The sequence below is a fragment of the Ambystoma mexicanum genome, unplaced genomic scaffold (genome assembly GCF_040938575.1).
Source record: "Ambystoma mexicanum isolate Mex_15411 unplaced genomic scaffold, UKY_AmexF1_1 Mex_scaf46, whole genome shotgun sequence".
In the NCBI taxonomy this organism is placed as follows: domain Eukaryota; kingdom Metazoa; phylum Chordata; class Amphibia; order Caudata; family Ambystomatidae; genus Ambystoma; species Ambystoma mexicanum.
In genome coordinates, this window is record NW_027182462.1 from 470413 (window position 1) to 495441 (window position 25029).

At 43.5% G+C, this 25029-nt stretch overlaps 25 non-coding genes across 25 annotated transcripts; 6 read left to right on the top strand and 19 right to left on the bottom strand.

Annotated features, from left to right (window-relative positions):
• Positions 1-26: 26 nt before the first annotated feature.
• Positions 27-108, bottom strand: TRNAS-GCU (transfer RNA serine (anticodon GCU)). Its single transcript has one exon. It is a non-coding gene; the product is annotated as a tRNA-Ser (tRNA).
• A 687-nt stretch (positions 109-795) lies between these two features.
• On the bottom strand, positions 796-867 carry TRNAT-UGU (transfer RNA threonine (anticodon UGU)). The gene has a single exon. It is a non-coding gene; the product is annotated as a tRNA-Thr (tRNA).
• Positions 868-1889: 1022 nt separating this feature from the next.
• On the top strand, positions 1890-1984 carry TRNAI-UAU (transfer RNA isoleucine (anticodon UAU)). The gene is made up of 2 exons: positions 1890-1927; positions 1949-1984. It is a non-coding gene; the product is annotated as a tRNA-Ile (tRNA).
• Positions 1985-3472: 1488 nt separating this feature from the next.
• Positions 3473-3544, bottom strand: TRNAT-CGU (transfer RNA threonine (anticodon CGU)). The gene has a single exon. It is a non-coding gene; the product is annotated as a tRNA-Thr (tRNA).
• A 546-nt stretch (positions 3545-4090) lies between these two features.
• Positions 4091-4172, bottom strand: TRNAS-GCU (transfer RNA serine (anticodon GCU)). Its single transcript has one exon. It is a non-coding gene; the product is annotated as a tRNA-Ser (tRNA).
• A 687-nt stretch (positions 4173-4859) lies between these two features.
• On the bottom strand, positions 4860-4931 carry TRNAT-UGU (transfer RNA threonine (anticodon UGU)). Its single transcript has one exon. It is a non-coding gene; the product is annotated as a tRNA-Thr (tRNA).
• Positions 4932-5953: 1022 nt separating this feature from the next.
• TRNAI-UAU (transfer RNA isoleucine (anticodon UAU)) lies at positions 5954-6048 on the top strand. Its single transcript has 2 exons — positions 5954-5991; positions 6013-6048. It is a non-coding gene; the product is annotated as a tRNA-Ile (tRNA).
• Positions 6049-7536: 1488 nt separating this feature from the next.
• Positions 7537-7608, bottom strand: TRNAT-CGU (transfer RNA threonine (anticodon CGU)). Its single transcript has one exon. It is a non-coding gene; the product is annotated as a tRNA-Thr (tRNA).
• A 546-nt stretch (positions 7609-8154) lies between these two features.
• Positions 8155-8236, bottom strand: TRNAS-GCU (transfer RNA serine (anticodon GCU)). Its single transcript has one exon. It is a non-coding gene; the product is annotated as a tRNA-Ser (tRNA).
• Positions 8237-8923: 687 nt separating this feature from the next.
• TRNAT-UGU (transfer RNA threonine (anticodon UGU)) lies at positions 8924-8995 on the bottom strand. The gene has a single exon. It is a non-coding gene; the product is annotated as a tRNA-Thr (tRNA).
• A 1022-nt stretch (positions 8996-10017) lies between these two features.
• TRNAI-UAU (transfer RNA isoleucine (anticodon UAU)) lies at positions 10018-10112 on the top strand. Its single transcript has 2 exons — positions 10018-10055; positions 10077-10112. It is a non-coding gene; the product is annotated as a tRNA-Ile (tRNA).
• A 1492-nt stretch (positions 10113-11604) lies between these two features.
• Positions 11605-11676, bottom strand: TRNAT-CGU (transfer RNA threonine (anticodon CGU)). Its single transcript has one exon. It is a non-coding gene; the product is annotated as a tRNA-Thr (tRNA).
• A 546-nt stretch (positions 11677-12222) lies between these two features.
• TRNAS-GCU (transfer RNA serine (anticodon GCU)) lies at positions 12223-12304 on the bottom strand. The gene has a single exon. It is a non-coding gene; the product is annotated as a tRNA-Ser (tRNA).
• A 687-nt stretch (positions 12305-12991) lies between these two features.
• Positions 12992-13063, bottom strand: TRNAT-UGU (transfer RNA threonine (anticodon UGU)). Its single transcript has one exon. It is a non-coding gene; the product is annotated as a tRNA-Thr (tRNA).
• Positions 13064-14085: 1022 nt separating this feature from the next.
• On the top strand, positions 14086-14180 carry TRNAI-UAU (transfer RNA isoleucine (anticodon UAU)). The gene is made up of 2 exons: positions 14086-14123; positions 14145-14180. It is a non-coding gene; the product is annotated as a tRNA-Ile (tRNA).
• Positions 14181-15668: 1488 nt separating this feature from the next.
• On the bottom strand, positions 15669-15740 carry TRNAT-CGU (transfer RNA threonine (anticodon CGU)). The gene has a single exon. It is a non-coding gene; the product is annotated as a tRNA-Thr (tRNA).
• A 546-nt stretch (positions 15741-16286) lies between these two features.
• Positions 16287-16368, bottom strand: TRNAS-GCU (transfer RNA serine (anticodon GCU)). Its single transcript has one exon. It is a non-coding gene; the product is annotated as a tRNA-Ser (tRNA).
• Positions 16369-17055: 687 nt separating this feature from the next.
• On the bottom strand, positions 17056-17127 carry TRNAT-UGU (transfer RNA threonine (anticodon UGU)). The gene has a single exon. It is a non-coding gene; the product is annotated as a tRNA-Thr (tRNA).
• Positions 17128-18149: 1022 nt separating this feature from the next.
• On the top strand, positions 18150-18244 carry TRNAI-UAU (transfer RNA isoleucine (anticodon UAU)). Its single transcript has 2 exons — positions 18150-18187; positions 18209-18244. It is a non-coding gene; the product is annotated as a tRNA-Ile (tRNA).
• A 1485-nt stretch (positions 18245-19729) lies between these two features.
• On the bottom strand, positions 19730-19801 carry TRNAT-CGU (transfer RNA threonine (anticodon CGU)). The gene has a single exon. It is a non-coding gene; the product is annotated as a tRNA-Thr (tRNA).
• Positions 19802-20347: 546 nt separating this feature from the next.
• Positions 20348-20429, bottom strand: TRNAS-GCU (transfer RNA serine (anticodon GCU)). The gene has a single exon. It is a non-coding gene; the product is annotated as a tRNA-Ser (tRNA).
• Positions 20430-21116: 687 nt separating this feature from the next.
• On the bottom strand, positions 21117-21188 carry TRNAT-UGU (transfer RNA threonine (anticodon UGU)). Its single transcript has one exon. It is a non-coding gene; the product is annotated as a tRNA-Thr (tRNA).
• A 1022-nt stretch (positions 21189-22210) lies between these two features.
• Positions 22211-22305, top strand: TRNAI-UAU (transfer RNA isoleucine (anticodon UAU)). Its single transcript has 2 exons — positions 22211-22248; positions 22270-22305. It is a non-coding gene; the product is annotated as a tRNA-Ile (tRNA).
• A 1488-nt stretch (positions 22306-23793) lies between these two features.
• Positions 23794-23865, bottom strand: TRNAT-CGU (transfer RNA threonine (anticodon CGU)). The gene has a single exon. It is a non-coding gene; the product is annotated as a tRNA-Thr (tRNA).
• Positions 23866-24411: 546 nt separating this feature from the next.
• On the bottom strand, positions 24412-24493 carry TRNAS-GCU (transfer RNA serine (anticodon GCU)). Its single transcript has one exon. It is a non-coding gene; the product is annotated as a tRNA-Ser (tRNA).
• Positions 24494-25029: the final 536 nt, after the last annotated feature.

Genomic DNA, 25029 nt, shown 5'->3' on the forward strand with positions numbered 1-25029 from the left:
TAAATGCAGACTATAAAGAAAAAATACGACGAAGGTGGGATTCGAACCCACGCGTGCAGAGCACAATGGATTAGCAGTCCATCGCCTTAACCACTCGGCCACCTCGTCTGTTTGGGAACGGTGCTCGAATCCCATGCTTAAAGAAGAGATAAAACAATGGTGGTGCAAAGTCAGTGAAAAATAGATCATGTTTGTCATAATAGAAACAAGATCGTTGACTCGTTCTTCCTTACCCGGCCATTGATAGATAAACACATCAAGTTGAAGTTCAGAAAAATATAACAAGAGCTCCTGGAGGGTTCACAACACTAATCCAGAGGAAGGTGCTTGAGCTTCCGTATGGCACACCATTAGTAGTAAAACCAGCATAACGCAAGCTCCAGTTTCCCAGTGTTTGGCATCATTCAACGTTTCCAGCCAAGATCAAAGTTCAGATGCTGCTGCTTCCTGTGATGTCATTGAATTTAAATAGTGAGTGATGGCAATAACCCTTTTCCAATTAAATTTTGCCACATCAACGTCCCTGAAAATAGAGAAAGGCGTGCAACCCAGAACCGCTGTACTGTTCAATAGAGTAAGGGCTTCACCGTGATCATCTGCATCTGTCATCACAAAATTATCAAGGTCTTTTTCTTGAAGAAATTAGGTCCAGAAAGCCGACCTTCCCCACAGACTATTCAGACACCTTGCGCTTGTGGCTTTGTTATAGGCCCGAATCCATTGGTAAAAGGTTGCACAGGTACAATGTGCAATATCAGTTCCTATTCAACAATGTTCAAGAAAATTACCATTTGGAGGCCCTGATGAGGATCGAACTCACGACCCCTGGTTTACAAGACCAGTGCTCTGCCACTGAGCTACAGAGCCCCTCAGGTTACGACGCATAACAGCAACACAACGAGCACACAACATGATGTTTACTGGGTAGACATATTTGAAGGGTGTGTGAGAATGTATGTATATGATTGTGATTTGACCTGTTTTTTTCTGGCCGATTTTTTGAGGAGCAGCTAATTTGTGCGTATTCCGTGCAATTTTAGGGTGACTAATGAGGAGATGTGATGCGTGAAAGTTGAAAAAAACATGTACATGGCAGCAGAGAGACAATATGGATATTACCTTTGCTTTTTTAAATTTCTATCCGGATTCTGGCTCAAAGGGTAGTCAAGCACAGCAGATTGCATTCCTGCCAGTAACACGACAACCTTGTTTGTGTCCTTCTTAATCAACTAACATGCATATTTTCACTTTTGTCTGTATGTTCTTTGAAAGCCAATGGCAATGGTGCTTAGAGCAATGCAGATGTTTAAAAAAGATTTCAAAAGTTAAAATCGACAAAGGTGGGATTCGAAACCACGCGTGTACAGCAGATTAGCAGTCCATCGCCTTAACCACTCGGCCACCTCGTCTACAGGGATTATGTTAGGCATTCAAGTCTTTACAGGTAATAACACAAACATCTTCAAAATAGAACCACAATGCGTTCCTTGTTGAGGTACATCCAGCCGTTTGCAGGAAAACTGCCTCACTTGCTGTTGAGAAAAATTCATCAAAGTCCTGGGGTGTTTATAGGCATCGCCAAGATGACATTGGGAGGTGTTTCAATTGACACGTGTTGAATATGAGGAAGAGCATCATGCTGGCTCCAGTGGCACTGCCTGCAGCATGACAAAAATGTAGAAGGGACATTTGACTGCACCATTGGCTGAACATCAGTGGCAAAGTGTATATCAGGCTAAAAGGTAAGCTCCAGTGGCACAATATGGGCACTACAAGGCACCCATAATTTGGTGTCAGCTAAAAAGACAATGCCAGAGCTTGTGGGTGCTTTTGTACACTTGTGTGTGTGTTTGTGGGTGTAGTTTCATGTCGAAAACCAAAACACAGCAGCTCCAGTGGCGCAATCGGTTAGCGCGCGGTACTTATACAGCAGTACATGCAGTGAGCAATGCCGAGGTTGTGAGTTCAAGCCTCACCTGGAGCAACTTTGGAACTTTTTACTAATTCACCTCAAAACTGAATTATTGAACCAATAAATGTTCTGGACATTTTTTGGTTCACCTCAAGGTTTCCTTGATTGTCAGTTAATGTTGTATGACAGCTCCTCTGCCTTTTAGACATGGAATACTCATTGCAAGTTATTTATGGGGTGTTTGCGCTTTAAATACAGCTACGGAGGGTTTTTGAAAATAGAACAGAAAATAAAAAATGTCAACTGTTATTATACTCCATTTTCTGCTGAGCACCACTTACGGAAGACATTTGTAAAGGTAGAAAAAGGGTTACTGGAGTAGGATCCAGGAGACAATATCAACTTACAAAGAATAATGTTGTCTATTTACTGCATTATCGCCTTTGAAGCAAACCTCTGAGAATAAATACCCTTTCACTAATCAGGCAGTCACTTTGATAAAATCAAGCAGAACAAGGATGCTGATAGGAACTCGCCTCATTTGCATATGGGCTAGGGCTTCTGGGAGCCATGAGAATTAGGAGTTGAAGGTTTTGCAGATCGAGATTGCTAAAGGGCTGGGCATTTGCACAGACCTCTCCATGCCTGATTGGTGCCGAAGGTTAGTTGCAAGTGGTCCCCTGCTCACCCTACCTTACACAGGGCCATGCCCAGTTAGGCCCCTCAGGGCTAGGCCCGGCAGGGCTAAGCCCGGCGTTCGTCAGGCGAAGTGCCTGGACCCCTGCTCATCATACCTCAGAATCTGGTCTAGCTATTGCAGACATGGGGAATGGTGCTTATATCCCATTGACAGCGCCCACAAGCTGCATACTAATAGCCAATGATGTGTGAATGCGGTCAGGGTAGCAGACATATAGAACAATTGGGTGGGTTCGCTTCCGAACTGGATGCACAGGAGCAGGAGAGAATGGCTGTTGGCGATGTATGCAACTTGCTCTGCGTGAACACATCTACCGACCCCTTCCCCTACACACACGGGCACATACACACACACACACACACATAGCCATTGGAGCTATGCAGAGCTAATCAGAAAGATTGGTAATCATTAGAACATGAAAGATATGTGTTCATTTTTTATTAAACTTGTGGACTCCCGCAGAAACGGAGGGACTCACATCTCTAATTGAGGCTTGCTTACCTCTATACAAATGTGTTTGCTGGCTGTCTTTCTTCAACTGGTATGTGCGGTTGTGTCTGTCTTTGTCTTTCAACACGCCTGGCACGTTTACATTATCAAAGAGATGATTGTATGGAGATGGGGAACACCCCTCCGTTGCATTGTGAACTTGAACAGTCTTTTCACCAAAGCAGCTACATGCGACATTGCAAGGTTTTTGTCAGTCTTTGCCTGAAAACATTAGGCCTTCCTCTCGAACTCTATTTCACTCCTTCTGTGGAAGACTTCAATTATGAGGATGCATCCCGTCATAAAAGGTTCTCTGTAGATGGTGCAACTCTGGCTTCTCTTCCCCGTGCTTTTTGAAAATAATCCGCCCGAGGCCCTGATGAGGTTTGAACTCATGACCCCTGGTTTACGAGACCAGTGCTCTGCCACTGAGCTACAAGGCCACCTGCTGCTTGCTCACAGCCAACAACAGAAAGTGCAAAGAAACCATGGTTTTTACCTAGGTAGATCTCCAAGTATATGAATTTCTGGTTGTGTAAAAATGGCTGTATATCTCTGCATGTGTTCAGTACGTCATCATACATCTGATTTGCGAAAGCGTGTGTGCTTATGTTGGTGATACATTGTCGGTATGCGTTTGAGTATGTACTTTTACGGGTATGTATGTATTGAGTAGGATGCTGAACAGGTTCATGAGTTTAGATAGCAGGTCAGAATGATGGCAAAAGGAACATGTAAAAGGCAGACAACTAAAAGAAAAAAGAATTTGGGATGTAAGCTTGGGAGTTTACTAACTGCGCTGATTTTGGCTCCTATAATAGTAAAGAATGGAAACCTACGAGGAAAGTCTTTGACTAATTTCATTCTCCGCCTGCACCAATGAACTTATTTTTACATCTCTATTTCCATATCTGTACTCATTCCTGTCTTTCACAGGGAGGTTGAAAGACTTTGGTCTATGTTTAAATGCAGACTATAAAGAAAAAATACGACGAAGGTGGGATTCGAACCCACGCGTGCAGAGCACAATGGATTAGCAGTCCATCGCCTTAACCACTCGGCCACCTTGTCTGTTTGGGAACGGTGCTCGAATCCCATGCTTAAAGAAGAGATAAAACAATGGTGGTGCAAAGTCAGTGAAAAATAGATCATGTTTGTCATAATAGAAACAAGATCGTTGACTCGTTCTTCCTTACCCGGCCATTGATAGATAAACACATCAAGTTGAAGTTCAGAAAAATATAACAAGAGCTCCTGGAGGGTTCACAACACTAATCCAGAGGAAGGTGCTTGAGCTTCCGTATGGCACACCATTAGTAGTAAAACCAGCATAACGCAAGCTCCAGTTTCCCAGTGTTTGGCATCATTCAACGTTTCCAGCCAAGATCAAAGTTCAGATGCTGCTGCTTCCTGTGATGTCATTGAATTTAAATAGTGAGTGATGGCAATAACCCTTTTCCAATTAAATTTTGCCACATCAACGTCCCTGAAAATAGAGAAAGGCGTGCAACCCAGAACCGCTGTACTGTTCAATAGAGTAAGGGCTTCACCGTGATCATCTGCATCTGTCATCACAAAATTATCAAGGTCTTTTTCTTGAAGAAATTAGGTCCAGAAAGCCGACCTTCCCCACAGACTATTCAGACACCTTGCGCTTGTGGCTTTGTTATAGGCCCGAATCCATTGGTAAAAGGTTGCACAGGTACAATGTGCAATATCAGTTCCTATTCAACAATGTTCAAGAAAATTACCATTTGGAGGCCCTGATGAGGATCGAACTCACGACCCCTGGTTTACAAGACCAGTGCTCTGCCACTGAGCTACAGAGCCCCTCAGGTTACGACGCATAACAGCAACACAACGAGCACACAACATGATGTTTACTGGGTAGACATATTTGAAGGGTGTGTGAGAATGTATGTATATGATTGTGATTTGACCTGTTTTTTTCTGGCCGATTTTTTGAGGAGCAGCTAATTTGTGCGTATTCCGTGCAATTTTAGGGTGACTAATGAGGAGATGTGATGCGTGAAAGTTGAAAAAAACATGTACATGGCAGCAGAGAGACAATATGGATATTACCTTTGCTTTTTTAAATTTCTATCCGGATTCTGGCTCAAAGGGTAGTCAAGCACAGCAGATTGCATTCCTGCCAGTAACACGACAACCTTGTTTGTGTCCTTCTTAATCAACTAACATGCATATTTTCACTTTTGTCTGTATGTTCTTTGAAAGCCAATGGCAATGGTGCTTAGAGCAATGCAGATGTTTAAAAAAGATTTCAAAAGTTAAAATCGACAAAGGTGGGATTCGAAACCACGCGTGTACAGCAGATTAGCAGTCCATCGCCTTAACCACTCGGCCACCTCGTCTACAGGGATTATGTTAGGCATTCAAGTCTTTACAGGTAATAACACAAACATCTTCAAAATAGAACCACAATGCGTTCCTTGTTGAGGTACATCCAGCCGTTTGCAGGAAAACTGCCTCACTTGCTGTTGAGAAAAATTCATCAAAGTCCTGGGGTGTTTATAGGCATCGCCAAGATGACATTGGGAGGTGTTTCAATTGACACGTGTTGAATATGAGGAAGAGCATCATGCTGGCTCCAGTGGAACTGCCTGCAGCATGACAAAAATGTAGAAGGGACATTTGACTGCACCATTGGCTGAACATCAGTGGCAAAGTGTATATCAGGCTAAAAGGTAAGCTCCAGTGGCACAATATGGGCACTACAAGGCACCCATAATTTGGTGTCAGCTAAAAAGACAATGCCAGAGCTTGTGGGTGCTTTTGTACACTTGTGTGTGTGTTTGTGGGTGTAGTTTCATGTCGAAAACCAAAACACAGCAGCTCCAGTGGCGCAATCGGTTAGCGCGCGGTACTTATACAGCAGTACATGCAGTGAGCAATGCCGAGGTTGTGAGTTCAAGCCTCACCTGGAGCAACTTTGGAACTTTTTACTAATTCACCTCAAAACTGAATTATTGAACCAATAAATGTTCTGGACATTTTTTGGTTCACCTCAAGGTTTCCTTGATTGTCAGTTAATGTTGTATGACAGCTCCTCTGCCTTTTAGACATGGAATACTCATTGCAAGTTATTTATGGGGTGTTTGCGCTTTAAATACAGCTACGGAGGGTTTTTGAAAATAGAACAGAAAATAAAAAATGTCAACTGTTATTATACTCCATTTTCTGCTGAGCACCACTTACGGAAGACATTTGTAAAGGTAGAAAAAGGGTTACTGGAGTAGGATCCAGGAGACAATATCAACTTACAAAGAATAATGTTGTCTATTTACTGCATTATCGCCTTTGAAGCAAACCTCTGAGAATAAATACCCTTTCACTAATCAGGCAGTCACTTTGATAAAATCAAGCAGAACAAGGATGCTGATAGGAACTCGCCTCATTTGCATATGGGCTAGGGCTTCTGGGAGCCATGAGAATTAGGAGTTGAAGGTTTTGCAGATCGAGATTGCTAAAGGGCTGGGCATTTGCACAGACCTCTCCATGCCTGATTGGTGCCGAAGGTTAGTTGCAAGTGGTCCCCTGCTCACCCTACCTTACACAGGGCCATGCCCAGTTAGGCCCCTCAGGGCTAGGCCCGGCAGGGCTAAGCCCGGCGTTCGTCAGGCGAAGTGCCTGGACCCCTGCTCATCATACCTCAGAATCTGGTCTAGCTATTGCAGACATGGGGAATGGTGCTTATATCCCATTGACAGCGCCCACAAGCTGCATACTAATAGCCAATGATGTGTGAATGCGGTCAGGGTAGCAGACATATAGAACAATTGGGTGGGTTCGCTTCCGAACTGGATGCACAGGAGCAGGAGAGAATGGCTGTTGGCGATGTATGCAACTTGCTCTGCGTGAACACATCTACCGACCCCTTCCCCTACACACACGGGCACATACACACACACACACACACATAGCCATTGGAGCTATGCAGAGCTAATCAGAAAGATTGGTAATCATTAGAACATGAAAGATATGTGTTCATTTTTTATTAAACTTGTGGACTCCCGCAGAAACGGAGGGACTCACATCTCTAATTGAGGCTTGCTTACCTCTATACAAATGTGTTTGCTGGCTGTCTTTCTTCAACTGGTATGTGCGGTTGTGTCTGTCTTTGTCTTTCAACACGCCTGGCACGTTTACATTATCAAAGAGATGATTGTATGGAGATGGGGAACACCCCTCCGTTGCATTGTGAACTTGAACAGTCTTTTCACCAAAGCAGCTACATGCGACATTGCAAGGTTTTTGTCAGTCTTTGCCTGAAAACATTAGGCCTTCCTCTCGAACTCTATTTCACTCCTTCTGTGGAAGACTTCAATTATGAGGATGCATCCCGTCATAAAAGGTTCTCTGTAGATGGTGCAACTCTGGCTTCTCTTCCCCGTGCTTTTTGAAAATAATCCGCCCGAGGCCCTGATGAGGTTTGAACTCATGACCCCTGGTTTACGAGACCAGTGCTCTGCCACTGAGCTACAAGGCCACCTGCTGCTTGCTCACAGCCAACAACAGAAAGTGCAAAGAAACCATGGTTTTTACCTAGGTAGATCTCCAGGTATATGAATTTCTGGTTGTGTAAAAATGGCTGTATATCTCTGCATGTGTTCAGTACGTCATCATACATCTGATTTGCGAAAGCGTGTGTGCTTATGTTGGTGATACATTGTCGGTATGCGTTTGAGTATGTACTTTTACGGGTATGTATGTATTGAGTAGGATGCTGAACAGGTTCATGAGTTTAGATAGCAGGTCAGAATGATGGCAAAAGGAACATGTAAAAGGCAGACAACTAAAAGAAAAAAGAATTTGGGATGTAAGCTTGGGAGTTTACTAACTGCGCTGATTTTGGCTCCTATAATAGTAAAGAATGGAAACCTACGAGGAAAGTCTTTGACTAATTTCATTCTCCGCCTGCACCAATGAACTTATTTTTACATCTCTATTTCCATATCTGTACTCATTCCTGTCTTTCACAGGGAGGTTGAAAGACTTTGGTCTATGTTTAAATGCAGACTATAAAGAAAAAATACGACGAAGGTGGGATTCGAACCCACGCGTGCAGAGCACAATGGATTAGCAGTCCATCGCCTTAACCACTCGGCCACCTTGTCTGTTTGGGAACGGTGCTCGAATCCCATGCTTAAAGAAGAGATAAAACAATGGTGGTGCAAAGTCAGTGAAAAATAGATCATGTTTGTCATAATAGAAACAAGATCGTTGACTCGTTCTTCCTTACCCGGCCATTGATAGATAAACACATCAAGTTGAAGTTCAGAAAAATATAACAAGAGCTCCTGGAGGGTTCACAACACTAATCCAGAGGAAGGTGCTTGAGCTTCCGTATGGCACACCATTAGTAGTAAAACCAGCATAACGCAAGCTCCAGTTTCCCAGTGTTTGGCATCATTCAACGTTTCCAGCCAAGATCAAAGTTCAGATGCTGCTGCTTCCTGTGATGTCATTGAATTTAAATAGTGAGTGATGGCAATAACCCTTTTCCAATTAAATTTTGCCACATCAACGTCCCTGAAAATAGAGAAAGGCGTGCAACCCAGAACCGCTGTACTGTTCAATAGAGTAAGGGCTTCACCGTGATCATCTGCATCTGTCATCACAAAATTATCAAGGTCTTTTTCTTGAAGAAATTAGGTCCAGAAAGCCGACCTTCCCCACAGACTATTCAGACACCTTGCGCTTGTGGCTTTGTTATAGGCCCGAATCCATTGGTAAAAGGTTGCACAGGTACAATGTGCAATATCAGTTCCTATTCAACAATGTTCAAGAAAATTACCATTTGGAGGCCCTGATGAGGATCGAACTCACGACCCCTGGTTTACAAGACCAGTGCTCTGCCACTGAGCTACAGAGCCCCTCAGGTTACGACGCATAACAGCAACACAACGAGCACACAACATGATGTTTACTGGGTAGACATATTTGAAGGGTGTGTGAGAATGTATGTATATGATTGTGATTTGACCTGTTTTTTTCTGGCCGATTTTTTGAGGAGCAGCTAATTTGTGCGTATTCCGTGCAATTTTAGGGTGACTAATGAGGAGATGTGATGCGTGAAAGTTGAAAAAAACATGTACATGGCAGCAGAGAGACAATATGGATATTACCTTTGCTTTTTTAAATTTCTATCCGGATTCTGGCTCAAAGGGTAGTCAAGCACAGCAGATTGCATTCCTGCCAGTAACACGACAACCTTGTTTGTGTCCTTCTTAATCAACTAACATGCATATTTTCACTTTTGTCTGTATGTTCTTTGAAAGCCAATGGCAATGGTGCTTAGAGCAATGCAGATGTTTAAAAAAGATTTCAAAAGTTAAAATCGACAAAGGTGGGATTCGAAACCACGCGTGTACAGCAGATTAGCAGTCCATCGCCTTAACCACTCGGCCACCTCGTCTACAGGGATTATGTTAGGCATTCAAGTCTTTACAGGTAATAACACAAACATCTTCAAAATAGAACCACAATGCGTTCCTTGTTGAGGTACATCCAGCCGTTTGCAGGAAAACTGCCTCACTTGCTGTTGAGAAAAATTCATCAAAGTCCTGGGGTGTTTATAGGCATCGCCAAGATGACATTGGGAGGTGTTTCAATTGACACGTGTTGAATATGAGGAAGAGCATCATGCTGGCTCCAGTGGCACTGCCTGCAGCATGACAAAAATGTAGAAGGGACATTTGACTGCACCATTGGCTGAACATCAGTGGCAAAGTGTATATCAGGCTAAAAGGTAAGCTCCAGTGGCACAATATGGGCACTACAAGGCACCCATAATTTGGTGTCAGCTAAAAAGACAATGCCAGAGCTTGTGGGTGCTTTTGTACACTTGTGTGTGTGTTTGTGGGTGTAGTTTCATGTCGAAAACCAAAACACAGCAGCTCCAGTGGCGCAATCGGTTAGCGCGCGGTACTTATACAGCAGTACATGCAGTGAGCAATGCCGAGGTTGTGAGTTCAAGCCTCACCTGGAGCAACTTTGGAACTTTTTACTAATTCACCTCAAAACTGAATTATTGAACCAATAAATGTTCTGGACATTTTTTGGTTCACCTCAAGGTTTCCTTGATTGTCAGTTAATGTTGTATGACAGCTCCTCTGCCTTTTAGACATGGAATACTCATTGCAAGTTATTTATGGGGTGTTTGCGCTTTAAATACAGCTACGGAGGGTTTTTGAAAATAGAACAGAAAATAAAAAATGTCAACTGTTATTATACTCCATTTTCTGCTGAGCACCACTTACGGAAGACATTTGTAAAGGTAGAAAAAGGGTTACTGGAGTAGGATCCAGGAGACAATATCAACTTACAAAGAATAATGTTGTCTATTTACTGCATTATCGCCTTTGAAGCAAACCTCTGAGAATAAATACCCTTTCACTAATCAGGCAGTCACTTTGATAAAATCAAGCAGAACAAGGATGCTGATAGGAACTCGCCTCATTTGCATATGGGCTAGGGCTTCTGGGAGCCATGAGAATTAGGAGTTGAAGGTTTTGCAGATCGAGATTGCTAAAGGGCTGGGCATTTGCACAGACCTCTCCATGCCTGATTGGTGCCGAAGGTTAGTTGCAAGTGGTCCCCTGCTCACCCTACCTTACACAGGGCCATGCCCAGTTAGGCCCCTCAGGGCTAGGCCCGGCAGGGCTAAGCCCGGCGTTTGTCAGGCGAAGTGCCTGGACCCCTGCTCATCATACCTCAGAATCTGGTCTAGCTATTGCAGACATGGGGAATGGTGCTTATATCCCATTGACAGCGCCCACAAGCTGCATACTAATAGCCAATGATGTGTGAATGCGGTCAGGGTAGCAGACATATAGAACAATTGGGTGGGTTCGCTTCCGAACTGGATGCACAGGAGCAGGAGAGAATGGCTGTTGGCGATGTATGCAACTTGCTCTGCGTGAACACATCTACCGACCCCTTCCCCTACACACACGGGCACATACACACACACACACACACACACATAGCCATTGGAGCTATGCAGAGCTAATCAGAAAGATTGGTAATCATTAGAACATGAAAGATATGTGTTCATTTTTTATTAAACTTGTGGACTCCCGCAGAAACGGAGGGACTCACATCTCTAATTGAGGCTTGCTTACCTCTATACAAATGTGTTTGCTGGCTGTCTTTCTTCAACTGGTATGTGCGGTTGTGTCTGTCTTTGTCTTTCAACACGCCTGGCACGTTTACATTATCAAAGAGATGATTGTATGGAGATGGGGAACACCCCTCCGTTGCATTGTGAACTTGAACAGTCTTTTCACCAAAGCAGCTACATGCGACATTGCAAGGTTTTTGTCAGTCTTTGCCTGAAAACATTAGGCCTTCCTCTCGAACTCTATTTCACTCCTTCTGTGGAAGACTTCAATTATGAGGATGCATCCCGTCATAAAAGGTTCTCTGTAGATGGTGCAACTCTGGCTTCTCTTCCCCGTGCTTTTTGAAAATAATCCGCCCGAGGCCCTGATGAGGTTTGAACTCATGACCCCTGGTTTACGAGACCAGTGCTCTGCCACTGAGCTACAAGGCCACCTGCTGCTTGCTCACAGCCAACAACAGAAAGTGCAAAGAAACCATGGTTTTTACCTAGGTAGATCTCCAGGTATATGAATTTCTGGTTGTGTAAAAATGGCTGTATATCTCTGCATGTGTTCAGTACGTCATCATACATCTGATTTGCGAAAGCGTGTGTGCTTATGTTGGTGATACATTGTCGGTATGCGTTTGAGTATGTACTTTTACGGGTATGTATGTATTGAGTAGGATGCTGAACAGGTTCATGAGTTTAGATAGCAGGTCAGAATGATGGCAAAAGGAACATGTAAAAGGCAGACAACTAAAAGAAAAAAGAATTTGGGATGTAAGCTTGGGAGTTTACTAACTGCGCTGATTTTGGCTCCTATAATAGTAAAGAATGGAAACCTACGAGGAAAGTCTTTGACTAATTTCATTCTCCGCCTGCACCAATGAACTTATTTTTACATCTCTATTTCCATATCTGTACTCATTCCTGTCTTTCACAGGGAGGTTGAAAGACTTTGGTCTATGTTTAAATGCAGACTATAAAGAAAAAATACGACGAAGGTGGGATTCGAACCCACGCGTGCAGAGCACAATGGATTAGCAGTCCATCGCCTTAACCACTCGGCCACCTCGTCTGTTTGGGAACGGTGCTCGAATCCCATGCTTAAAGAAGAGATAAAACAATGGTGGTGCAAAGTCAGTGAAAAATAGATCATGTTTGTCATAATAGAAACAAGATCGTTGACTCGTTCTTCCTTACCCGGCCATTGATAGATAAACACATCAAGTTGAAGTTCAGAAAAATATAACTAGAGCTCCTGGAGGGTTCACAACACTAATCCAGAGGAAGGTGCTTGAGCTTCCGTATGGCACACCATTAGTAGTAAAACCAGCATAACGCAAGCTCCAGTTTCCCAGTGTTTGGCATCATTCAACGTTTCCAGCCAAGATCAAAGTTCAGATGCTGCTGCTTCCTGTGATGTCATTGAATTTAAATAGTGAGTGATGGCAATAACCCTTTTCCAATTAAATTTTGCCACATCAACGTCCCTGAAAATAGAGAAAGGCGTGCAACCCAGAACCGCTGTACTGTTCAATAGAGTAAGGGCTTCACCGTGATCATCTGCATCTGTCATCACAAAATTATCAAGGTCTTTTTCTTGAAGAAATTAGGTCCAGAAAGCCGACCTTCCCCACAGACTATTCAGACACCTTGCGCTTGTGGCTTTGTTATAGGCCCGAATCCATTGGTAAAAGGTTGCACAGGTACAATGTGCAATATCAGTTCCTATTCAACAATGTTCAAGAAAATTACCATTTGGAGGCCCTGATGAGGATCGAACTCACGACCCCTGGTTTACAAGACCAGTGCTCTGCCACTGAGCTACAGAGCCCCTCAGGTTACGACGCATAACAGCAACACAACGAGCACACAACATGATGTTTACTGGGTAGACATATTTGAAGGGTGTGTGAGAATGTATGTATATGATTGTGATTTGACCTGTTTTTTTCTGGCCGATTTTTTGAGGAGCAGCTAATTTGTGCGTATTCCGTGCAATTTTAGGGTGACTAATGAGGAGATGTGATGCGTGAAAGTTGAAAAAAACATGTACATGGCAGCAGAGAGACAATATGGATATTACCTTTGCTTTTTTAAATTTCTATCCGGATTCTGGCTCAAAGGGTAGTCAAGCACAGCAGATTGCATTCCTGCCAGTAACACGACAACCTTGTTTGTGTCCTTCTTAATCAACTAACATGCATATTTTCACTTTTGTCTGTATGTTCTTTGAAAGCCAATGGCAATGGTGCTTAGAGCAATGCAGATGTTTAAAAAAGATTTCAAAAGTTAAAATCAACAAAGGTGGGATTCGAAACCACGCGTGTACAGCAGATTAGCAGTTCATCGCCTTAACCACTCGGCCACCTCGTCTACAGGGATTATGTTAGGCATTCAAGTCTTTACAGGTAATAACACAAACATCTTCAAAATAGAACCACAATGCGTTCCTTGTTGAGGTACATCCAGCCGTTTGCAGGAAAACTGCCTCACTTGCTGTTGAGAAAAATTCATCAAAGTCCTGGGGTGTTTATAGGCATCGCCAAGATGACATTGGGAGGTGTTTCAATTGACACGTGTTGAATATGAGGAAGAGCATCATGCTGGCTCCAGTGGCACTGCCTGCAGCATGACAAAAATGTAGAAGGGACATTTGACTGCACCATTGGCTGAACATCAGTGGCAAAGTGTATATCAGGCTAAAAGGTAAGCTCCAGTGGCACAATATGGGCACTACAAGGCACCCATAATTTGGTGTCAGCTAAAAAGACAATGCCAGAGCTTGTGGGTGCTTTTGTACACTTGTGTGTGTGTTTGTGGGTGTAGTTTCATGTCGAAAACCAAAACACAGCAGCTCCAGTGGCGCAATCGGTTAGCGCGCGGTACTTATACAGCAGTACATGCAGTGAGCAATGCCGAGGTTGTGAGTTCAAGCCTCACCTGGAGCAACTTTGGAACTTTTTACTAATTCACCTCAAAACTGAATTATTGAACCAATAAATGTTCTGGACATTTTTTGGTTCACCTCAAGGTTTCCTTGATTGTCAGTTAATGTTGTATGACAGCTCCTCTGCCTTTTAGACATGGAATACTCATTGCAAGTTATTTATGGGGTGTTTGCGCTTTAAATACAGCTACGGAGGGTTTTTGAAAATAGAACAGAAAATAAAAAATGTCAACTGTTATTATACTCCATTTTCTGCTGAGCACCACTTACGGAAGACATTTGTAAAGGTAGAAAAAGGGTTACTGGAGTAGGATCCAGGAGACAATATCAACTTACAAAGAATAATGTTGTCTATTTACTGCATTATCGCCTTTGAAGCAAACCTCTGAGAATAAATACCCTTTCACTAATCAGGCAGTCACTTTGATAAAATCAAGCAGAACAAGGATGCTGATAGGAACTCGCCTCATTTGCATATGGGCTAGGGCTTCTGGGAGCCATGAGAATTAGGAGTTGAAGGTTTTGCAGATCGAGATTGCTAAAGGGCTGGGCATTTGCACAGACCTCTCCATGCCTGATTGGTGCCGAAGGTTAGTTGCAAGTGGTCCCCTGCTCACCCTACCTTACACAGGGCCATGCCCAGTTAGGCCCCTCAGGGCTAGGCCCGGCAGGGCTAAGCCCGGCGTTCGTCAGGCGAAGTGCCTGGACCCCTGCTCATCATACCTCAGAATCTGGTCTAGCTATTGCAGACATGGGGAATGGTGCTTATATCCCATTGACAGCGCCCACAAGCTGCATACTAATAGCCAATGATGTGTGAATGCGGTCAGGGTAGCAGACATATAGAACAATTGGGTGGGTTCGCTTCCGAACTGGATGCACAGGAGCAGGAGAGAATGGCTGTTGGCGATGTATGCAACTTGCTCTGCGTGAACACATCTACCGACCCCTTCCCCTACACACACGGGCACATACACACACACATACACACATAGCCATTGGAGCTATGCAGAGCTAATCAGAAAGATTGGTAATCATTAGAACATGAAAGATATGTGTTCATTTTTTATTAAACTTGTGGACTCCCGCAGAAACGGAGGGACTCACATCTCTAATTGAGGCTTGCTTACCTCTATACAAATGTGTTTGCTGGCTGTCTTTCTTCAACTGGTATGTGCGGTTGTGTCTGTCTTTGTCTTTCAACACGCCTGGCACGTTTACATTATCAAAGAGATGATTGTATGGAGATGGGGAACACCCCTCCGTTGCATTGTGAACTTGAACAGTCTTTTCACCAAAGCAGCTACATGCGACATTGCAAGGTTTTTGTCAGTCTTTGCCTGAAAACATTAGGCCTTCCTCTCGAACTCTATTTCACTCCTTCTGTGGAAGACTTCAATTATGAGGATGCATCCCGTCATAAAAGGTTCTCTGTAGATGGTGCAACTCTGGCTTCTCTTCCCCGTGCTTTTTGAAAATAATCCGCCCGAGGCCCTGATGAGGTTTGAACTCATGACCCCTGGTTTACGAGACCAGTGCTCTGCCACTGAGCTACAAGGCCACCTGCTGCTTGCTCACAGCCAACAACAGAAAGTGCAAAGAAACCATGGTTTTTACCTAGGTAGATCTCCAGGTATATGAATTTCTGGTTGTGTAAAAATGGCTGTATATCTCTGCATGTGTTCAGTACGTCATCATACATCTGATTTGCGAAAGCGTGTGTGCTTATGTTGGTGATACATTGTCGGTATGCGTTTGAGTATGTACTTTTACGGGTATGTATGTATTGAGTAGGATGCTGAACAGGTTCATGAGTTTAGATAGCAGGTCAGAATGATGGCAAAAGGAACATGTAAAAGGCAGACAACTAAAAGAAAAAAGAATTTGGGATGTAAGCTTGGGAGTTTACTAACTGCGCTGATTTTGGCTCCTATAATAGTAAAGAATGGAAACCTACGAGGAAAGTCTTTGACTAATTTCATTCTCCGCCTGCACCAATGAACTTATTTTTACATCTCTATTTCCATATCTGTACTCATTCCTGTCTTTCACAGGGAGGTTGAAAGACTTTGGTCTATGTTTAAATGCAGACTATAAAGAAAAAATACGACGAAGGTGGGATTCGAACCCACGCGTGCAGAGCACAATGGATTAGCAGTCCATCGCCTTAACCACTCGGCCACCTCGTCTGTTTGGGAACGGTGCTCGAATCCCATGCTTAAAGAAGAGATAAAACAATGGTGGTGCAAAGTCAGTGAAAAATAGATCATGTTTGTCATAATAGAAACAAGATCGTTGACTCGTTCTTCCTTACCCGGCCATTGATAGATAAACACATCAAGTTGAAGTTCAGAAAAATATAACTAGAGCTCCTGGAGGGTTCACAACACTAATCCAGAGGAAGGTGCTTGAGCTTCCGTATGGCACACCATTAGTAGTAAAACCAGCATAACGCAAGCTCCAGTTTCCCAGTGTTTGGCATCATTCAACGTTTCCAGCCAAGATCAAAGTTCAGATGCTGCTGCTTCCTGTGATGTCATTGAATTTAAATAGTGAGTGATGGCAATAACCCTTTTCCAATTAAATTTTGCCACATCAACGTCCCTGAAAATAGAGAAAGGCGTGCAACCCAGAACCGCTGTACTGTTCAATAGAGTAAGGGCTTCACCGTGATCATCTGCATCTGTCATCACAAAATTATCAAGGTCTTTTTCTTGAAGAAATTAGGTCCAGAAAGCCGACCTTCCCCACAGACTATTCAGACACCTTGCGCTTGTGGCTTTGTTATAGGCCCGAATCCATTGGTAAAAGGTTGCACAGGTACAATGTGCAATATCAGTTCCTATTCAACAATGTTCAAGAAAATTACCATTTGGAGGCCCTGATGAGGATCGAACTCACGACCCCTGGTTTACAAGACCAGTGCTCTGCCACTGAGCTACAGAGCCCCTCAGGTTACAACGCATAACAGCAACACAACGAGCACACAACATGATGTTTACTGGGTAGACATATTTGAAGGGTGTGTGAGAATGTATGTATATGATTGTGATTTGACCTGTTTTTTTCTGGCCGATTTTTTGAGGAGCAGCTAATTTGTGCGTATTCCGTGCAATTTTAGGGTGACTAATGAGGAGATGTGATGCGTGAAAGTTGAAAAAAACATGTACATGGCAGCAGAGAGACAATATGGATATTACCTTTGCTTTTTTAAATTTCTATCCGGATTCTGGCTCAAAGGGTAGTCAAGCACAGCAGATTGCATTCCTGCCAGTAACACGACAACCTTGTTTGTGTCCTTCTTAATCAACTAACATGCATATTTTCACTTTTGTCTGTATGTTCTTTGAAAGCCAATGGCAATGGTGCTTAGAGCAATGCAGATGTTTAAAAAAGATTTCAAAAGTTAAAATCGACAAAGGTGGGATTCGAAACCACGCGTGTACAGCAGATTAGCAGTCCATCGCCTTAACCACTCGGCCACCTCGTCTACAGGGATTATGTTAGGCATTCAAGTCTTTACAGGTAATAACACAAACATCTTCAAAATAGAACCACAATGCGTTCCTTGTTGAGGTACATCCAGCCGTTTGCAGGAAAACTGCCTCACTTGCTGTTGAGAAAAATTCATCAAAGTCCTGGGGTGTTTATAGGCATCGCCAAGATGACATTGGGAGGTGTTTCAATTGACACGTGTTGAATATGAGGAAGAGCATCATGCTGGCTCCAGTGGCACTGCCTGCAGCATGACAAAAATGTAGAAGGGACATTTGACTGCACCATTGGCTGAACATCAGTGGCAAAGTGTATATCAGGCTAAAAGGTAAGCTCCAGTGGCACAATATGGGCACTACAAGGCACCCATAATTTGGTGTCAGCTAAAAAGACAATGCCAGAGCTTGTGGGTGCTTTTGTACACTTGTGTGTGTGTTTGTGGGTGTAGTTTCATGTCGAAAACCAAAACACAGCAGCTCCAGTGGCGCAATCGGTTAGCGCGCGGTACTTATACAGCAGTACATGCAGTGAGCAATGCCGAGGTTGTGAGTTCAAGCCTCACCTGGAGCAACTTTGGAACTTTTTACTAATTCACCTCAAAACTGAATTATTGAACCAATAAATGTTCTGGACATTTTTTGGTTCACCTCAAGGTTTCCTTGATTGTCAGTTAATGTTGTATGACAGCTCCTCTGCCTTTTAGACATGGAATACTCATTGCAAGTTATTTATGGGGTGTTTGCGCTTTAAATACAGCTACGGAGGGTTTTTGAAAATAGAACAGAAAATAAAAAATGTCAACTGTTATTATACTCCATTTTCTGCTGAGCACCACTTACGGAAGACATTTGTAAAGGTAGAAAAAGGGTTACTGGAGTAGGATCCAGGAGACAATATCAACTTACAAAGAATAATGTTGTCTATTTACTGCATTATCGCCTTTGAAGCAAACCTCTGAGAATAAATACCCTTTCACTAATCAGGCAGTCACTTTGATAAAATCAAGCAGAACAAGGATGCTGATAGGAACTCGCCTCATTTGCATATGGGCTAGGGCTTCTGGGAGCCATGAGAATTAGGAGTTGAAGGTTTTGCAGATCGAGATTGCTAAAGGGCTGGGCATTTGCCTGCCCTCCATGCCTGATTGGTGCCGAAGGTTAGTTGCAAGTGGTCCCCTGCTCACCCTACCTTACACAGGGCCATGCCCAGTTAGGCCCCTCAGGGCTAGGCCCGGCAGGGCTAAGCCCGGCGTTCGTCAGGCGAAGTGCCTGGACCCCTGCTCATCATACCTCAGAATCTGGTCTAGCTATTGCAGACATGGGGAATGGTGCTTATATCCCATTGACAGCGCCCACAAGCTGCATACTAATAGCCAATGATGTGTGAATGCGGTCAGGGTAGCAGACATATAGAACAATTGGGTGGGTTCGCTTCCGAACTGGATGCACAGGAGCAGGAGAGAATGGCTGTTGGCGATGTATGCAACTTGCTCTGCGTGAACACATCTACCGACCCCTTCCCCTACACACACGGGCACATACACACACACACACACACATAGCCATTGGAGCTATGCAGAGCTAATCAGAAAGATTGGTAATCATTAGAACATGAAAGATATGTGTTCATTTTTTATTAAACTTGTGGACTCCCGCAGAAACGGAGGGACTCACATCTCTAATTGAGGCTTGCTTACCTCTATACAAATGTGTTTGCTGGCTGTCTTTCTTCAACTGGTATGTGCGGTTGTGTCTGTCTTTGTCTTTCAACACGCCTGGCACGTTTACATTATCAAAGAGATGATTGTATGGAGATGGGGAACACCCCTCCGTTGCATTGTGAACTTGAACAGTCTTTTCACCAAAGCAGCTACATGCGACATTGCAAGGTTTTTGTCAGTCTTTGCCTGAAAACATTAGGCCTTCCTCTCGAACTCTATTTCACTCCTTCTGTGGAAGACTTCAATTATGAGGATGCATCCCGTCATAAAAGGTTCTCTGTAGATGGTGCAACTCTGGCTTCTCTTCCCCGTGCTTTTTGAAAATAATCCGCCCGAGGCCCTGATGAGGTTTGAACTCATGACCCCTGGTTTACGAGACCAGTGCTCTGCCACTGAGCTACAAGGCCACCTGCTGCTTGCTCACAGCCAACAACAGAAAGTGCAAAGAAACCATGGTTTTTACCTAGGTAGATCTCCAGGTATATGAATTTCTGGTTGTGTAAAAATGGCTGTATATCTCTGCATGTGTTCAGTACGTCATCATACATCTGATTTGCGAAAGCGTGTGTGCTTATGTTGGTGATACATTGTCGGTATGCGTTTGAGTATGTACTTTTACGGGTATGTATGTATTGAGTAGGATGCTGAACAGGTTCATGAGTTTAGATAGCAGGTCAGAATGATGGCAAAAGGAACATGTAAAAGGCAGACAACTAAAAGAAAAAAGAATTTGGGATGTAAGCTTGGGAGTTTACTAACTGCGCTGATTTTGGCTCCTATAATAGTAAAGAATGGAAACCTACGAGGAAAGTCTTTGACTAATTTCATTCTCCGCCTGCACCAATGAACTTATTTTTACATCTCTATTTCCATATCTGTACTCATTCCTGTCTTTCACAGGGAGGTTGAAAGACTTTGGTCTATGTTTAAATGCAGACTATAAAGAAAAAATACGACGAAGGTGGGATTCGAACCCACGCGTGCAGAGCACAATGGATTAGCAGTCCATCGCCTTAACCACTCGGCCACCTCGTCTGTTTGGGAACGGTGCTCGAGTCCCATGCTTAAAGAAGAGATAAAACAATGGTGGTGCAAAGTCAGTGAAAAATAGATCATGTTTGTCATAATAGAAACAAGATCGTTGACTCGTTCTTCCTTACCCGGCCATTGATAGATAAACACATCAAGTTGAAGTTCAGAAAAATATAACAAGAGCTCCTGGAGGGTTCACAACACTAATCCAGAGGAAGGTGCTTGAGCTTCCGTATGGCACACCATTAGTAGTAAAACCAGCATAACGCAAGCTCCAGTTTCCCAGTGTTTGGCATCATTCAACGTTTCCAGCCAAGATCAAAGTTCAGATGCTGCTGCTTCCTGTGATGTCATTGAATTTAAATAGTGAGTGATGGCAATAACCCTTTTCCAATTAAATTTTGCCACATCAACGTCCCTGAAAATAGAGAAAGGCGTGCAACCCAGAACCGCTGTACTGTTCAATAGAGTAAGGGCTTCACCGTGATCATCTGCATCTGTCATCACAAGATTATCAAGGTCTTTTTCTTGAAGAAATTAGGTCCAGAAAGCCGACCTTCCCCACAGACTATTCAGACACCTTGCGCTTGTGGCTTTGTTATAGGCCCGAATCCATTGGTAAAAGGTTGCACAGGTACAATGTGCAATATCAGTTCCTATTCAACAATGTTCAAGAAAATTACCATTTGGAGGCCCTGATGAGGATCGAACTCACGACCCCTGGTTTACAAGACCAGTGCTCTGCCACTGAGCTACAGAGCCCCTCAGGTTACGACGCATAACAGCAACACAACGAGCACACAACATGATGTTTACTGGGTAGACATATTTGAAGGGTGTGTGAGAATGTATGTATATGATTGTGATTTGACCTGTTTTTTTCTGGCCGATTTTTTGAGGAGCAGCTAATTTGTGCGTATTCCGTGCAATTTTAGGGTGACTAATGAGGAGATGTGATGCGTGAAAGTTGAAAAAAACATGTACATGGCAGCAGAGAGACAATATGGATATTACCTTTGCTTTTTTAAATTTCTATCCGGATTCTGGCTCAAAGGGTAGTCAAGCACAGCAGATTGCATTCCTGCCAGTAACACGACAACCTTGTTTGTGTCCTTCTTAATCAACTAACATGCATATTTTCACTTTTGTCTGTATGTTCTTTGAAAGCCAATGGCAATGGTGCTTAGAGCAATGCAGATGTTTAAAAAAGATTTCAAAAGTTAAAATCGACAAAGGTGGGATTCGAAACCACGCGTGTACAGCAGATTAGCAGTCCATCGCCTTAACCACTCGGCCACCTCGTCTACAGGGATTATGTTAGGCATTCAAGTCTTTACAGGTAATAACACAAACATCTTCAAAATAGAACCACAATGCGTTCCTTGTTGAGGTACATCCAGCCGTTTGCAGGAAAACTGCCTCACTTGCTGTTGAGAAAAATTCATCAAAGTCCTGGGGTGTTTATAGGCATCGCCAAGATGACATTGGGAGGTGTTTCAATTGACACGTGTTGAATATGAGGAAGAGCATCATGCTGGCTCCAGTGGCACTGCCTGCAGCATGACAAAAATGTAGAAGGGACATTTGACTGCACCATTGGCTGAACATCAGTGGCAAAGTGTATATCAGGCTAAAAGGTAAGCTCCAGTGGCACAATATGGGCACTACAAGGCACCCATAATTTGGTGTCAGCTAAAAAGACAATGCCAGAGCTTGTGGGTGCTTTTGTACACTTGTGTGTGTGTTTGTGGGTGTAGTTTCATGTCGAAAACCAAAACACAGCAGCTCCAGTGGCGCAATCGGTTAGCGCGCGGTACTTATACAGCAGTACATGCAGTGAGCAATGCCGAGGTTGTGAGTTCAAGCCTCACCTGGAGCAACTTTGGAACTTTTTACTAATTCACCTCAAAACTGAATTATTGAACCAATAAATGTTCTGGACATTTTTTGGTTCACCTCAAGGTTTCCTTGATTGTCAGTTAATGTTGTATGACAGCTCCTCTGCCTTTTAGACATGGAATACTCATTGCAAGTTATTTATGGGGTGTTTGCGCTTTAAATACAGCTACGGAGGGTTTTTGAAAATAGAACAGAAAATAAAAAATGTCAACTGTTATTATACTCCATTTTCTGCTGAGCACCACTTACGGAAGACATTTGTAAAGGTAGAAAAAGGGTTACTGGAGTAGGATCCAGGAGACAATATCAACTTACAAAGAATAATGTTGTCTATTTACTGCATTATCGCCTTTGAAGCAAACCTCTGAGAATAAATACCCTTTCACTAATCAGGCAGTCACTTTGATAAAATCAAGCAGAACAAGGATGCTGATAGGAACTCGCCTCATTTGCATATGGGCTAGGGCTTCTGGGAGCCATGAGAATTAGGAGTTGAAGGTTTTGCAGATCGAGATTGCTAAAGGGCTGGGCATTTGCACAGACCTCTCCATGCCTGATTGGTGCCGAAGGTTAGTTGCAAGTGGTCCCCTGCTCACCCTACCTTACACAGGGCCATGCCCAGTTAGGCCCCTCAGGGCTAGGCCCGGCAGGGCTAAGCCCGGCGTTCGTCAGGCGAAGTGCCTGGACCCCTGCTCATCATACCTCAGAATCTGGTCTAGCTATTGCAGACATGGGGAATGGTGCTTATATCCCATTGACAGCGCCCACAAGCTGCATACTAATAGCCAATGATGTGTGAATGCGGTCAGGGTAGCAGACATATAGAACAATTGGGTGGGTTCGCTTCCGAACTGGATGCACAGGAGCAGGAGAGAATGGCTGTTGGCGATGTATGCAACTTGCTCTGCGTGAACACATCTACCGACCCCTTCCCCTACACACACGGGCACATACACACACACACACACACATAGCCATTGGAGCTATGCAGAGCTAATCAGAAAGATTGGTAATCATTAGAACATGAAAGATATGTGTTCATTTTTTATTAAACTTGTGGACTCCCGCAGAAACGGAGGGACTCACATCTCTAATTGAGGCTTGCTTACCTCTATACAAATGTGTTTGCTGGCTGTCTTTCTTCAACTGGTATGTGCGGTTGTGTCTGTCTTTGTCTTTCAACACGCCTGGCACGTTTACATTATCAAAGAGATGATTGTATGGAGATGGGGAACACCCCTCCGTTGCATTGTGAACTTGAACAGTCTTTTCACCAAAGCAGCTACATGCGACATTGCAAGGTTTTTGTCAGTCTTTGCCTGAAAACATTAGGCCTTCCTCTCGAACTCTATTTCACTCCTTCTGTGGAAGACTTCAATTATGAGGATGCATCCCGTCATAAAAGGTTCTCTGTAGATGGTGCAACTCTGGCTTCTCTTCCCCGTGCTTTTTGAAAATAATCCGCCCGAGGCCCTGATGAGGTTTGAACTCATGACCCCTGGTTTACGAGACCAGTGCTCTGCCACTGAGCTACAAGGCCACCTGCTGCTTGCTCACAGCCAACAACAGAAAGTGCAAAGAAACCATGGTTTTTACCTAGGTAGATCTCCAGGTATATGAATTTCTGGTTGTGTAAAAATGGCTGTATATCTCTGCATGTGTTCAGTACGTCATCATACATCTGATTTGCGAAAGCGTGTGTGCTTATGTTGGTGATACATTGTCGGTATGCGTTTGAGTATGTACTTTTACGGGTATGTATGTATTGAGTAGGATGCTGAACAGGTTCATGAGTTTAGATAGCAGGTCAGAATGATGGCAAAAGGAACATGTAAAAGGCAGACAACTAAAAGAAAAAAGAATTTGGGATGTAAGCTTGGGAGTTTACTAACTGCGCTGATTTTGGCTCCTATAATAGTAAAGAATGGAAACCTACGAGGAAAGTCTTTGACTAATTTCATTCTCCGCCTGCACCAATGAACTTATTTTTACATCTCTATTTCCATATCTGTACTCATTCCTGTCTTTCACAGGGAGGTTGAAAGACTTTGGTCTATGTTTAAATGCAGACTATAAAGAAAAAATACGACGAAGGTGGGATTCGAACCCACGCGTGCAGAGCACAATGGATTAGCAGTCCATCGCCTTAACCACTCGGCCACCTCGTCTGTTTGGGAACGGTGCTCGAATCCCATGCTTAAAGAAGAGATAAAACAATGGTGGTGCAAAGTCAGTGAAAAATAGATCATGTTTGTCATAATAGAAACAAGATCGTTGACTCGTTCTTCCTTACCCGGCCATTGATAGATAAACACATCAAGTTGAAGTTCAGAAAAATATAACAAGAGCTCCTGGAGGGTTCACAACACTAATCCAGAGGAAGGTGCTTGAGCTTCCGTATGGCACACCATTAGTAGTAAAACCAGCATAACGCAAGCTCCAGTTTCCCAGTGTTTGGCATCATTCAACGTTTCCAGCCAAGATCAAAGTTCAGATGCTGCTGCTTCCTGTGATGTCATTGAATTTAAATAGTGAGTGATGGCAATAACCCTTTTCCAATTAAATTTTGCCACATCAACGTCCCTGAAAATAGAGAAAGGCGTGCAACCCAGAACCGCTGTACTGTTCAATAGAGTAAGGGCTTCACCGTGATCATCTGCATCTGTCATCACAAAATTATCAAGGTCTTTTTCTTGAAGAAATT